We start from the raw sequence: 14,236 nt of genomic DNA, 5'->3' as shown, positions 1-14,236 counted from the left end.
TCGCCTGTAATCAGGTATAACTTTGAGGTGCCGGGTAACTTTAACACCTATAGTCAGGTGATGAAGAAATGGGGGGTGACCTAGATCAGAGTGAGTCACTCAACTATGTGTACAACGTAGTTTGTGCGTACGCTGACGCCTGGACGTACTTGGGTTCTTTAAGGAAGGAGAATACAGGGGATAGTGATGCGTAATTCAATGATTTTGTTAAAACATGGGACTTGAGTCTGAAGGGCCCGAGATAATGGGGAGGGAAATGAAGAGGCCAATAATTCTATTTTAAAGGTTCAGAGAAAGAGGAAATGTGGTGGTAATTAACTACCTCAATACTGGGCACTTAAACCCCCTTCCTTCCCAGGCCAATTTTCAGCTTTTAGCGCTGTTGCATTTTGAATGACAATTGCGCGGTCATGCAACACTGTACCTAAACCAAATTTGTGTCATTTTTCCCCACAAATAGAGCTTTCTTTTGGTAGTATTTGATCACTGCCAGGTTTTCTCTTTTTTGGTAGCACAAATAAAAAAATACCGAAAAGTTTGGAAAAAAAAAATTTTTTTTGTTTAGGTTATAAAATTTTGTAAATAGATAAGTTTTTTCCTGCACTGATGATCACTGATGACGCCGCACTGATGGGCAATGATGAGGAGACACTGCTGGGGTGGTACTGCTGGGGTGGCACTGATATGCAGCACTGATGGGCACTGATAGGTAGCACTGATATGCAGCACTGATGGGCACTGATATGTGGCACTGATAGCACTGATATGCAGCATTGGTGGGCACTGATAGGCAGCGCTGATGGGCACTGATCGGCGGCACTGATGGGCACTGATGGGCGGCACTGATGAGCACTGATAGGCAGCACTGGTGGGCAATAATGGGCACTGGTGGGTGGCACTGATAAATGGCAATAACGGGCACTGGTGGGCAGCACTGATAGATGGCATTGGTGGGCAGCACTGATAGGGAGGGCACCACTGGCAGGCTCTCTGAGCTCTGTTTGCCATCCCTGGTGGCCATGGTGGGCATCCCTGGTGGTCATGGGTGGGCATCCCTGGTGGCTCTAGTGGCACCCCCCCCCCCCAGGGCTGCACTGGTAATCAATGTTCTGATTACCAGCACAGACCCCCCCCTGTGATCAGTGAGTGATTAGAAATACTCACTGATCCCACCGGCTGCAGTACAGATCCTCTCTTCTTCTCCTCACTGACAGGATCTGTCAGGAGGAGAAGAGATCGAAGCCGTTTACATTACATGACAGCTGTGATTGGACACAGCCGTCATGTGATCAGGAGGGCCAATCACAGGGCCCTCCTGCCGCATCTTGTTGCTCTGTGTCCGAGGGACACAGGCACATCGAGATTGCGCCGCTGCGCGTGCCCGCACCTTCTGAAGGACGTTCCGGAACGTCAGATCAGAAGGACGAGACTCCCACCCGGCCGTATATGTACAGTGGCTGGGTGGGAGGTGGTTAAGGAACTAAAAAATTATTTGTATATAAACAGTAAGACACGTACCGGATAAGTTGTTCGCATTCACCTTTGTTAAACAGTCAACTGAATTGCAGTTTATGAAGGTATTATTTTCCTTGGGCTGATCTGAAACAGTGTATAACCAACAGAGTTATATAACAGGTTAAACCACGGTTAATAACTTTTCTATCAGAGAGGTTGCAATTAACAAAAAATAAAATCCAAAAATGTTATTGATATAATGGGTAAGGCGTGGGCACCCAAAACAAGTGCACACTTGAGGGAGTGCAAGAAAAAAAAAAAAGGGGGGGGGGCACCACCACATAGGTATATATGTGTGTGCTGGTGTATATTTACTTGAACAGAGTTTACCTGGAAATGAAGGCAAAAAAAAAGAATTGTTCCCAGATTAGCATAAGAACAATGAGATCAGGTGGTGGAAACGCATGAAAAAAAAAAAACCTCCCCCCTAAATTCTTGTAGGGTGTCCTTTCAGGTCTTCTTTTCTCTCTCCGTCTTCATTTATTTAATCATATAAACGTGTTTAGCGATGATCGCAACACAAAGTATGTGTAGATCAGAGCTTAAAGGGGTCTATTGACCCTGAACCATGAACTTGTAGAGTGCAAAACATGGATGTTGTAGTCACCGTTATGCAGTTCCAAGGAATGAGGTGAATTGGTGTAGAGAGGTGAAGGTAGCTGAAGATGTTGCGAGTAGGAGAGGTATGGTAGTCCTATCATCCTTCTGTTTATGGAAAAAGGTGTGTCGGATTAAGAAAGTCTCAAAGGAGAGTTATCCAGTATAGATATTATTATTCGTGTCTGGCTTTGCGGTGAGCCGGGGAAGAGGGCATGCTGCTCCTTCCGGGTGGACATCTATTTTCTGGAGGCGGAGATTTGTGCTGGTTCAGTCTGCACCTTCTGGAATCAGAAGGGTTCCCATGTTGATGTAAATCCATTGGTTCCGCTTCCAGGATGTGAGGAAGTCTGAGGTCAGCGTACCAATTTGGTATGTCAATCAGGGGAATTCGCAGAGTTTCACAGAAAGAATGTAGGTCTTCAGGCGCTCTGTGATGCTGTTCTGCCAGTGTGGCCTGCAATTAGACAGAAGGGGAACCTCCATTTATAGGGTATCTCTCGTTCTCTTAGTATATCCAGTAGGGGTCTCAGGTTTCTACGCTGTTGTAGTGTAGATTGGGGATAGGTCTTGAAACAGCTTATTTCTGCATCCTGGTGTTGAATGTGACCTCTTTGCCGTGCTCTAGATAAGATTTCCTCTTTGATTCTGAAATTCACGATACAACATATGACATCTCGGGGGGGCCTCTAGACCTGAGAGCTCTGTGTAGCCGTTCGAATTCTATGTTGGCCTCATGAGGTCTGCCTAACAGGTCGATGAATATGGCAGTAACTCTATGGCGCAGACTTCCTTGTTCAACTGATTCTGGTAAGCCCCGAATTCTGCTGTTTTGACGTCTACCTCTGTTGTCTAAATCTTCGAGATGTATGTCTCTGAGGTATTGAGTATGGGTTTCGCCATGGTTTCTCATCTCTTGGATATTTGTTTCATCGCGAGCTGTGGTCTCTTCCACTGCCTCCACTCTGGTGGTAATGGCTTGGATGTCTTTTTAAGGTCAGAGACCGCTGCAGATATGGCTGCGGATAGAGTGTCTTTAATGTTGCCCGCTACTGCTTTCAGATCATCCAGACTTGGAGTAGTGGCTGGGGGTGGTTTTGCGAGTATTTGGACGTAAGAAAGGACTCCATCGTGTTCTGGGTGGCGGGGGTCGTTCGGTGGTTGTGGAGTAGTTTCCATGTCTCGGGATTGTGATTTGAAGAGGTCAGGAATACTGCGTGCTTGCTGTGGTGCGTTGTTGTGGGGTGAGCGGGAGCGCGTGGCTGAGTTGCTACGTTCAGGCTTCCCCATTATAGATCTGTAAAGTCCCTGTAAATAGCGTATTGTGAACCCTCGTGAGTCAGGGCTAGTGTTTTAGGCCGCCATTAAATTATCAGCAGGTACACTATATAAGTAAGGGAAGCACAGTGCATGCCAGTGCGAGCAGTCAATTCAGGTATTAGTGCGTGGAGCCTAATGTAATGGGTTAAAAAAAAACTTGTTGCAGCAATATGACAAAATGGCGAGTGTATCAAGCTGGTGGTCACTGCCGGCCTTAATTCGATTTTAGGGGTCTCAGGTGTATGATAAATGCAGTCCCAGCAGTGAGGAGAGCCTGTGAAAAGACTTGGGGGTCTGGGAATGCTCAGTTTACTGGGTTCCTCTGGCGGTATCGTGTCACTGATTAAGCAAGGCCGCGGTTTTCAGAGGTGGCTGGCCTCAGGGTTAGTCCTTGCTCTCCTGGATGGGTAGCAATCCGTTCGGGCAGGCAGTTCCCCTCTCCAGGGGGTTTTTTTCTGTATGTAGGGGGCGCGGATGTGAATTCTTACCGCGCCCGGCCTCCGGGGTGTGTGTAAATTGAGCGCGGTGTGCGGGAGGGTCCAGTACCTGAGTAGGCCGCAGTGGTTGGACGTCCGCGATCCGGGAAGATATAGCCTAAATACGGGCACTGCTGGATGGGTTGAGGAGTGCACTTCAGACAAGAAAGAATGACCGCACTTCTGATGGATTTTCAAGGAAAGGAGTATCTTTATTCCACATCAACCAAATGGCAGGTACAGGTACACACTGTGATTGCAGGACAATAGGTGGACGCGTTTCACGACTGGATATGTCGCTTATTCATCTCTATCAGAGTCCACTATCAAGTAGATATAGGAGGAGTCCTTTGTAGTGCATTAGCACATGTATCCCAGCAAGGAGTATTATCTCCAAGGGTTAGAGAGGCTGGATTCACCCCTTTTTTATGGATAGTGTAGGACCCACTGATAATGGGGTACTTTGACGCAGTGGTGGGCTTGAGCACGATATAGCCATATGGTGGGACTAAATCCCCATTTTTATTTATGGATTGTCTCCATATTTGATAGTCATTTCTTTTGCATGTGTGCGCTATTCTTTTTTAATGGACAATATTTTTGCCTGCTGCCTGTAATGACTATGGACAGTATTTCTGACTGCTGCCTGTTCGATTGCTTTTGCTGTCACTGACCATTCGATTGCTTTTGCTGTCACTGACCACATCCCTGCCTTCTACCTGGATGCCCTCCTCTGTGGACCACTACTAAAACCACAGGTAATCTTTTGTTTACCCTTTGCTCAGCAGAATATATTTTGGGGTGTAATTGGTATGTACATGCTTTGTGTTAGAAATGTGTAGGGCCTTCAAAAATGTAATAGGTTGTCAGGAAATTAGATGTAAAATGCATGCTCCTAGAACGTCTGAAGGTGTCTACTTGGATGTTGGGTCACTGTTTATGGCCAGGCGGTGTAAAAGTCTCACATGGTATCGTCATACTCAGAAGGAGTATTAGAATGTATTTTGGGGTGTCATTTTTGCTATGTACATGCTATGTGTTAGAAATATCATATAAATTGACAACTTTGTGTAAAAAAAAATAGGTTTTCATTTATTCCCACATTTTCCAAAAATTTGTGGAAAAAAATGACATGTTCAAAAGACTTATAATGCCTCATAGAATATACGCTGGGGTGTTTGCTTTACAAAATGGGGTCATTTTGTGGGCGTTTTCATTGTCCTGGCCAGTCAGGGCCTTCAAAAGTGTGATATGTAGTCATAAAGTTATATGTGTATTTATGCTCCTTGAACGCCTGAAGGTGCTCCTTGGATGTTGGGCCTCTGTATGTGACCAGGCTGTGTAAAAATCTCACACATGTGGTATCACCATACTCAGGAGGAGTGGCAGAATGTATTTTGGGGTGTCATCTTTGCTGTGTACATGCTATGTGTTAGAAATAGTTTATAAAGTGACAACTTTGTGGGAAAAAAAAGAAAAAAAATATATATTTTTTTCATTTTCCCAAGAATTGTGGGAAAAAAATAAAACTTCAAAAAACTCACCATGCCTCTTACTAAATACCTTGGACTGTCTACTTTCCAAAAATGGGTCATTTGGTGGGTATTTGTACTGTTGTGACATTTTAGGGCCTCAAGAAAGGAGATAGGCCGTTAGTACATCAGGTGTGATCAATTTTCAGTAATTGGTACCATAGCTTCTAGATTCAATAACTTTCACACAGACTAAATAATATACACTAATTTGGGTTATTTTTTTTACCAGGGATAAGTAGCAGTATACTTTTTGGCCAAAATATGTGACGAAAAATTATTTTTTTGCAAACATTTTTAATCGAAACTAAAAAAAAAGTTTTTTTTTCACAATTTTTGCTATTTTTTTGCTTATATCACAAAAAACCCAGTTGTGATCAAATACCACCAAAAGAAAGCTCTAGTTGTGTGAAAAAAAATGATAACAATTTTGTTTAGTTACAAAGTAGCATGACTGAGCAATTCTCATTCAAAGTGTGAGAGCGCTGAAAGCTGAAAATTGGTCTGGGCAGGAAGGGGGTGTAACTGCTCTGTATGGAAGTGGTTAAGGTGAAACCGCTTTTCCTCTAGTTTTAGTGAGTGGCCACGTGTCTTATTGTATTCCCTTTCTCTGAAAAGTTTGTTCTTTATGCTAGGGTCACCACCGGTACAGTATTTGTACATTAATATCATATCCCCCCTCAATCGTCTCTTCTCCAGAGAGAATAAGTTCAGTGCTTGTAGTCTTTCCTCATAGCTGATGTCCTCCATTCCCCTAATTATTTTTGTTGCCCTTCTCTGGACTCTTTCCAGTTCCAGCACATCCTTCCTGAGGACCGGTGCCAAGAACTGGACAGCATACTCCAGATGTGGCCGGACCAGAGTCTTGTAGAGCGGGAGAATAATCTCTTTATTTCTATCTTAGATTCACCCAGAGGTTGCTTGCTTTTCGTGTTTCTGACGCCCAAGTGCATTACTTTACATTTTTCAACATTAAACCTCATCTGCCATGTAGTTGCCCACCCCATTATTTTGTTCAGGTCCGCTTGCAAGGTTTCCACATCCTGCATAGAAGATATTGGCATGCTTAGTTTAGTATCATCCGCAAATACCGAGATTGTGCTAGATATCCCCTCCTCTAGATCATTTATGAATCCATTAAACAGGATTGGCCCCAGGACAGAACCTTGGGGGACCACACTTTCCAGACCCGCCCTATCCGAGTACTCCCCATTAATCACCACTCTCTGGGTTCTCCCCTGGAGCCAGTTCTCTATCCAGGTACTCACCCTATGGTCCATACCTACGTACCTTAGTTTGTACAGTAAGCGTTTGTAGGGGACTGTGTCAAATGCCTTTACAAAGTCCAAATACACCACATCCACAGGCTTACCTTTATCCAGATACACCACATCCACAGGCCTTCCTTTATCCAGATACACCACATCCACAGGCCTTCCTTTTCCAGATACACCACATCCACAGGCCTTCCTTTATCCAGATACACCAAATCCACAGACCTTCCTTTATCCAGATACACCACATCCACAGGCCTTCCTTTATCCAGATACACCACATCCACAGGCCTTCCTTTATCCAGATACACCACATCCACAGGCCTTCCTTTATCCAGATACACCACATCCACAGGCCTTCCTTTATCCAGATACACCACAGGCCTTCCTTTATCCAGATACACTACATTCACAGGCCTTCCTTTATCCAGATACACCACATCCACAGGCCTTCCTTTATCCAGATACACCACATCCACAGGCCTTCCTTTATCTAGATGGCAACTCACTTCATCGTAGAAGGTTAATAGATTGGTTTGGCAAGAACGATTTTTCATGAATCCATGCTGATTACTACTAATAATACCGTTTTCATTACTAAAGTCTTGTATATAGTCCCTTAACATCCCCTCCAAAATTTTGCAGGCTACTGATGTTGGGCTGACCGACCTATAGTTACCCGGGATATATCTCGGCCCTTTTTTAAATATTGGTACCACGTTGGCTTTTTTCCAATCAGCTGGCACCATTCCCGTCTGTAGACTATCCTTAAAGATCAAGAATAATGGTCTGGCTATCACCTGGCTGAGCTCTTTAAGAACCCTTGGGTGCAAGCTATCCAGTCCAGTGGATTTATTTATGTTAAGTTTCTCTAGTTTAGTTCTAAGTCTATCTTCTGTTAGCCATGGCGGTACTTCCTGAGGTGTATTATTTAATTTAGCATTACAAGCTGGGATAGTGTAGCCCCCCAATTCTTTTGTGAAGACTGAAGAGAAAAAATTATTTAGCACTTCCGCCTTCTCTCTGTCCTCTGTGGCCAGATTCCCTTCATCATCTTTTATGGGGCCAATGTGTTCTGGCCTCGCTTTCTTACTATTTATATACTTAAAGAATTTCTTGTTTTTTTTTTACTTTCTTCCGCTATATGTCTCTCGTGTTCTATTTTACCTGCTTTGATTTTGCCTTTACATTTCTTATTGCACTCTTTATGCTATTGGAATGCTGCCAATGACCCCTCAGCCTTGTATTTTTTGAAGGCCTTTTCTTTAGTTTTAATATGCATTTTTATGTTGGAGTTTAGCCACCCAGAGTTTAGTTTTGCTCTTTTAAATTTATTTTCCTTTGGACTGCACTGGCCAATCCCTTTGTTAAGTATGCGATTGAAGCACTCCCATTTTTCCTCCGTGTTCTTTGTTCCCAGGGTTCTATCCCATTCGATATTTTCTAGCAAAGAGCGCAGTTTTGGGAAATTGGCTCTTTTGAAATTCAGTGTCCTTATATTACCCTTGTGTTTCCTGTTCATATGATTAATACTGAAACTAATTGACCTATGGTCACTGTTTCCTATGTTGCCCCATATCTCTATATCCGTGATCAGGTCTGTATTGTTGGAAATCAGTAGGTCTAGTACCACATTGTTTCTTGTCGGTGCGTTCATCATCTGACCAATGAAATTATCCTGCAAAACATTTAGGAACTGCCGAGCCTTGGCTGAATTCGCGGTTCCTTCTGCCCAGTCTATATCTGGATAATTAAAGTCCCCCATTATAATGGCATTTCCCATCCTTCCTGCCAATCCAATCTGTGAAAGGAGGTCCGTCTCCCCCTCCTCCCTCTGGTTGGGGGGCCTATAGCATACGCCCAATATTACCTTCCCCATAGTGCCTTCCCTTTGAAGTTCTACCCATAGGGATTCTACCTCATCCATAGCTCAAATATTAATATCATCCCTCATATTTACCTGTACACTGTTCTTAATATACAGACATACCCCTCCCCCTTTTTTACCTTCTCTATCTCTGAGATAAAGGGAATACCCCTGAATGGTTGCCAGCCAATCATGAGAGCTGTCAAACCAAGTCTCTGTGATCCCTACAAAATCTAAGTCTTCCTCATACATCAGCAGCTCCAGCTCTCCCTTCTTTTTGGCAAGGCTTTTAGCATTGGTATACAAACCTCGTAATTTTTTCCGGTTGCATATTTCCTAGTTTGATGTTGTTTTTAGGCTGCTCTTGCAATTTTTCCCCATATCCACCTTGGGTTTAGGAACTCTGAACACCCTACTGCTAATGTCCCCATTTGTGCCCGCTGAACCTTGCTCCCCGTTGGCTAATTCATCATCTGTATCCTCCCCCCATCACCTAGTTTAAAAGCCCCTCTAACTTTTTGGCCATCTTCTCACCCAGTACAGTTGCACCCTCCCCATTTAGGTGCAATCCGTCCCTACTGAAGAGCCGGTAGCCGACTGAGAAGTCGGCCTAGTTCTCCAGGAACCCGAAACCCTCCTTAAAACACCAGCTCCTCAGCCACTTGTTAACTTCCCTACTAATCTCCTGCTGCCTCTCTGGTGTGGCTCGAGGTACAGGTAGTATTTCTGAAAATACCACTTTGGAGGTCCTAGTCCTCAACTTAGCTCCTAAGTCCCTGAAATCGTTTTTTAGGACTCTTCATCTCCCTCTGACTTTCATTGGTACCCACGTGTACCATGACAGCTGGGTCTTCCCCAGCCCCACCCAGTAATCTGTCCACCAGATCCGTGATGTGCCGAACCCGAGCGCCCGGTAAACAACAGACAGTTTGGCACCTACAGTGTTTTTGACAGATTGCCCTCTCTGTCCTTCTAATAATTGAGTCCCCTACCACCAGAACCTGTCTTTTCTTTCCCTTTCTCCTGCCCCCACTGGAGGAGTTCTTCCCCTGGCAGCTAGGGGCGTCGCTCTGCTCCAGCAATGCTGGTCCCTGACTGGTTTCCCCAACATCACGCAAAAGGGCGTATTTATTGGGGTGCTCCAGCCCAGGACCAGCCTCCTTGCCTTGTTCCCTTCTACCCTTCCTAACTGTCACCCCTCTACTCTGCTCTGATGCCTGCACCCTTGTATCTTCACTCTCCTCTGTGCAGGCCCCTGCCTACACCTGATGGGTACGTTCCCAGCTCTCATTCAGTATGGAGATTCTTCTCAGTGTTGTCAGCTGCTTCCCTAGATTCAGGACCTAGATACTGGTATGGACTGGGTAATGCGTTAGGATCTATACTGGTGTGGACTGGGTAATGCGTTATTATCTATACTAGTATGGACTGGATAATGCGTTAAGATCTATACTGGTGTGGACTGGATAATGCGTTAGGATCTATACTGGTATGGACTGGGTAATTTGTTAGGATCTATACTGGTATGGACTAGGTAATGCGTTAGGATCTATACTGGTATGGACTGGGTAATGTGTTAGGATCTATACTGGTATGGACTGGGTAATGTGTTAGGATCTATACTGGTGTGGACTGGGTAATGTGTTAGGATCTATACTGGTATGGACTGGGTAATGCGTTAGGATCTATACTGGTATGGACTGGGTAATGTGGTAGGATCTATACTGGTATGGATTGGGTAATGATTTAGGATCTATAGTGGTGAGGACTGGGTAATGCGTTAGGATCTATACTGGTGAGGACTGGGTAATGCGTTAGGATCTATACTGGTATGGACTGGGTAATGCGTTAGAATCTATACTGGTATGGACTGAGTAGTGTGTTAGGATCTAAACTGGTATGGACTGAGTAGTGTGTTAGGATCTAAACTGGTATGGACTGGGTAATGTGTTAGGATCTGTACTGGTATGGACTGGGTAATTCGTTAGGATCTATACTGGTATGGACTGGGTAATGTGTTAGGACCTATACTGGTATGGACTGGGTGATGTGTTAGGAAGGAAAGTATGCCACATAGTTTGATGGATATAAAAATTATCACCCTACAGAGGGCTGAACTCAAAGACACCCCAAAAATCAAAGTGAAAAAATGATGCAGTAGGCGAGTCCATTTTGGTGAAATGTCATTGCAGGACCTCAGAATGGTCCTCAGTAGTGTGTATGGCCCCCACGTGCTTGTATGCATGCCTGACAATGTTGGGGCATGCTCCTAATAAGACAACGGATGGTGTCCTGGGGTATTTCCTCCCAGATCTGGACCAGGGCATCACTGAGCTCCTGAACAGACTGAGGTGTAACCTGGCGGCATCAGATGGACTGAAACAGAATGTCCCAGAGCTTTTCTATTCATTCAGGTTTGGTGAGCGTGGGGGCCATTCAGTGGTATCAATTCCTTCATCCTCCAGGAACTGGCTGCATACTCTCGCCACATGAGGCCGAGAATTGTCATGTACCAGGAGGAACCCAGGACCCACTGCACCAGTGTAGGGTCTGACAATGGGTCCAAGGATTTCATCCCAATACCTAATGTCAGTCAGGGTGCCATTGTCTAGCCTGTAGAGGTCTGTGTGTCCCTCCATGGATACGCCTCCCCAGACCATCACTGACCGACCACCCAACCGGTCATGCTGAACGATGTTACAGGCAACATAATGTTCTCCCCGGCTTCTCCAGACCCTTTCACGTATGTCACATGTGCTCAGGGTGAACCTGCTCTCATCTGTGAAAAGCACAGGGTGCCAGTGGAGGAGCTGCCAATTCTGGTGTTCAATGGCAAATGCCAATCGAGCTCCACGGTTCCGGGCAGTGAGCACAGCGCCCACTAGAGGACATCGGGCCCTCAGGCCACCCTCATGAAGTCGGTTACTTTTTTTTTTTATAGTTTCTTTATTGAAAATGTTTTTAAAGTACAACATTTAATACAATACAATTCATATCCTTTTAGACCTAGAAAGGATTACAAACAAAACATAGAAGAAAACTCTTTTTCCACTATCTACTCGATCCCTTCTCCCCTCCCCCCCTCCTTTCCTTAAACATTTAGGTACTCATTTGTTTCCTTAAAATCTTGCCATTTCTCCCATATCTCAATCCTGTTCTCGTATTCCCCTTCACCACATAGTCTTAAATATTCTAGCTTTCTTGTTTTTTCTACCCGTGCTAGCCATTCTTTTAGTGATGGGGGTTCTATTTTTTTCCAATGTAAAGGGATTAAACTTTTTGCTGAGTTTAAAAAATGGGGGATCAATGTTTTTTTATATTGTTTTATCGACATATTTGTTCCGTGGAATAAACATAACCATGGGTCTTCATTTATATCTGTTTGTAATCTTTTTAATTAAGGCTAAAACTTCCTTCCAATATTTTTTAATTTTAAGGCAATCCCACCATATGTGAACCTCTGTACCCGTAACCTGACACCCCCTCCAACAGTGGGCCGAACTTCTCGGGATATATCTCCCCACTTTGACTGGGGTATTATACCATCTAGAGATAAATTTATAATTCATTTCTGCCGTACTCGTGTCTATCGCGGAGTTATGTACTAATTTTATACTTTTTCCCCATTGTAATTCCTCCGTTCGGGCACCCAGTTCACTTTCCCATTTTTCTAAGAATGGAGGCGCTGTCGACTTTTCCCCTGCAATTAATATTTTATAAATAGTTGAAATATTATTTTTTATTTTCTCAGATACACACATCTGCTCATAGGGAGACAAATCGTTTGCTTCTCTTATTGGGTGGGGCAACGAAGCAACAAAATGTCTCAGTTGACAGTACCTCCACTCAGTTATGTCCCAGTTTACCCTCTTTTCTTTTAAATCGGGTAACTTAATAATTTTCCCCTTCTCTATTATGTTTTTTTAATCTAATATCTTCTTCTCCCATCCATTTACCATATTCCCTCCCTTCCCCTGGTGCCACATTTTTTTTATCCTGTAGTGGTATAAGAGGTGAGTTGTATTCCCATTTTTCTCTGGTATATATCATATCCCAAGTTTTTAGTGCTTGTCGTGTAATTGTATGTGTATTGATATTTAACTTTCTGTACTTTGGTGGAATCCAAATAATTGTACCTAAGTTTGTGTCACTCATTGCATTTTCTATTTTAACCCAATTTTTTCCACTCACTTTTTCCCCCCATTCCATCACCCGTGTAAGGATTGAGGCTTGATAATATGTCCTAAAATCTGGTAGTGCTAACCCCCCATTGTTTTTACTTTTACTTAGTGTTGTGTATTTTATTCGTAATTTTTTATTTTTCCATACAAACTTAGTTACTAATGTTCTTAAAGTTTTTAAAAAAGCGTAAGGGATCTGTATTGGATCCATTTGAAATGTATACGATATCTTTGGAAGGGCTGTCATCTTTATAATGTTAATTCTTCCTATCCATGATATAGGCCTTGCTATTAATCTATTAATCTCCATTTTTATTTAATTTAATAGTGGGAGGAAGTTAGTCCTATATAATCTTTCTGGAGTAGGCGTTAGTTAGATACCTAGGTATTTTAACTCCTCTCTCCTCCATACAAAGGGAAATTCACTTTTTAAACCAGGCATGTCCAACCTGCGGCCCGGAACCACAGGCAATGCGACCCACTGCCCCCTGACAATTTATTTTGTTGCTAGGGAGGAAGGAAATTGGGTTGGGGGCATGGCCACAGCAGCTCCCAACTAACGGTAGGCAGAGGCTGCCTCGGGGGGGGGGGGGGGCAGGGAGGTGACCATGTGCAGTGTTTCTGACTCCTACCACCATTATCACTTCAAATCACTGAAGTGGTCATGGTGGTTTGAGTGTTTATTGTCTCTCAGAAGAATTAAACCTCTGTATACTGATTCCATTTCATTTGATCATCCTCTAGTTGTGTTAAATTAGTGCGGGGGGGGGGGGGGCACGCCGGCATTTTATTACTTATATACCTTAACTATAGTATATATTTTATATGCGGCCCGAGAAAATTTCTCTACACTCAATGTGGCCCAGAGAAGCCAAATGGTTGGACACCCATGTTTTAAACTATTACTCTCTTGTATACTCATTTTAATGCTTAGTATTTCAGATTTCGTTTGGTTAATTTTTAAATTTGAAAATTCTCCATATTGCTTTAGGACTTTAATTATATTAGGTAGGGAAATCCTTGGGTTGGAGACATAGAGCAACAAGTCGTCAGCAAATGCTGCGACTCTATGCTCTACCCCCCCCCCCCCCCAACTTCCACTCCCTTAATATCTGTGCATTCTCTTATTGTAGCTAACAAGGGTTCCAAAGAGATAACAAAAAGCATTGGAGACAGGGGACATCCCTGTCTTGTTCCATTATACATATCGAATGGTTCAGACAGTGTCCCGTTAATTTTTATTCTCGCTGATGGTCGACTATACAATGTACTTATCCAAGCCATCATTCTGGGTCCTATAGCTAATTCCTCCAGAGTTCTCATAAACTCCCAGTTGACTCTGTCAAATGCTTTCTCAGCATCGATTGACAGTATCACACTTGGTGTTTTGTTTTTAAGCATTTGTTTCATCAGGAGTATTGTTCTAATCCCATTATCTCTCCCTTGCCTTCCTGGTATGAACCCTACTTGATCG

General features: G+C 43.7%; 2 protein-coding genes across 2 annotated transcripts in view; one reads left to right on the top strand and one right to left on the bottom strand.

The window, feature by feature from the left end:
- LOC309549119 (uncharacterized protein) overlaps positions 1-14,236 on the top strand; it is a 2,919,967-nt gene that overhangs the window by 507,249 nt on the left and 2,398,482 nt on the right. The window lies entirely within an intron of this gene.
- The window catches only part of LOC309549117 (uncharacterized protein), a 4,285,597-nt gene that overhangs the window by 1,983,540 nt on the left and 2,287,821 nt on the right, over positions 1-14,236 (bottom strand).

This window comes from Pelophylax lessonae (assembly GCF_965119305.1).
Source record: "Pelophylax lessonae genome assembly, chromosome: 3".
NCBI classification, from domain to species: Eukaryota; Metazoa; Chordata; class Amphibia; order Anura; family Ranidae; genus Pelophylax; species Pelophylax lessonae.
Note: the sequence above shows the minus strand (reverse complement) of the source record. Positions and strands in the feature narration are given on the sequence as shown.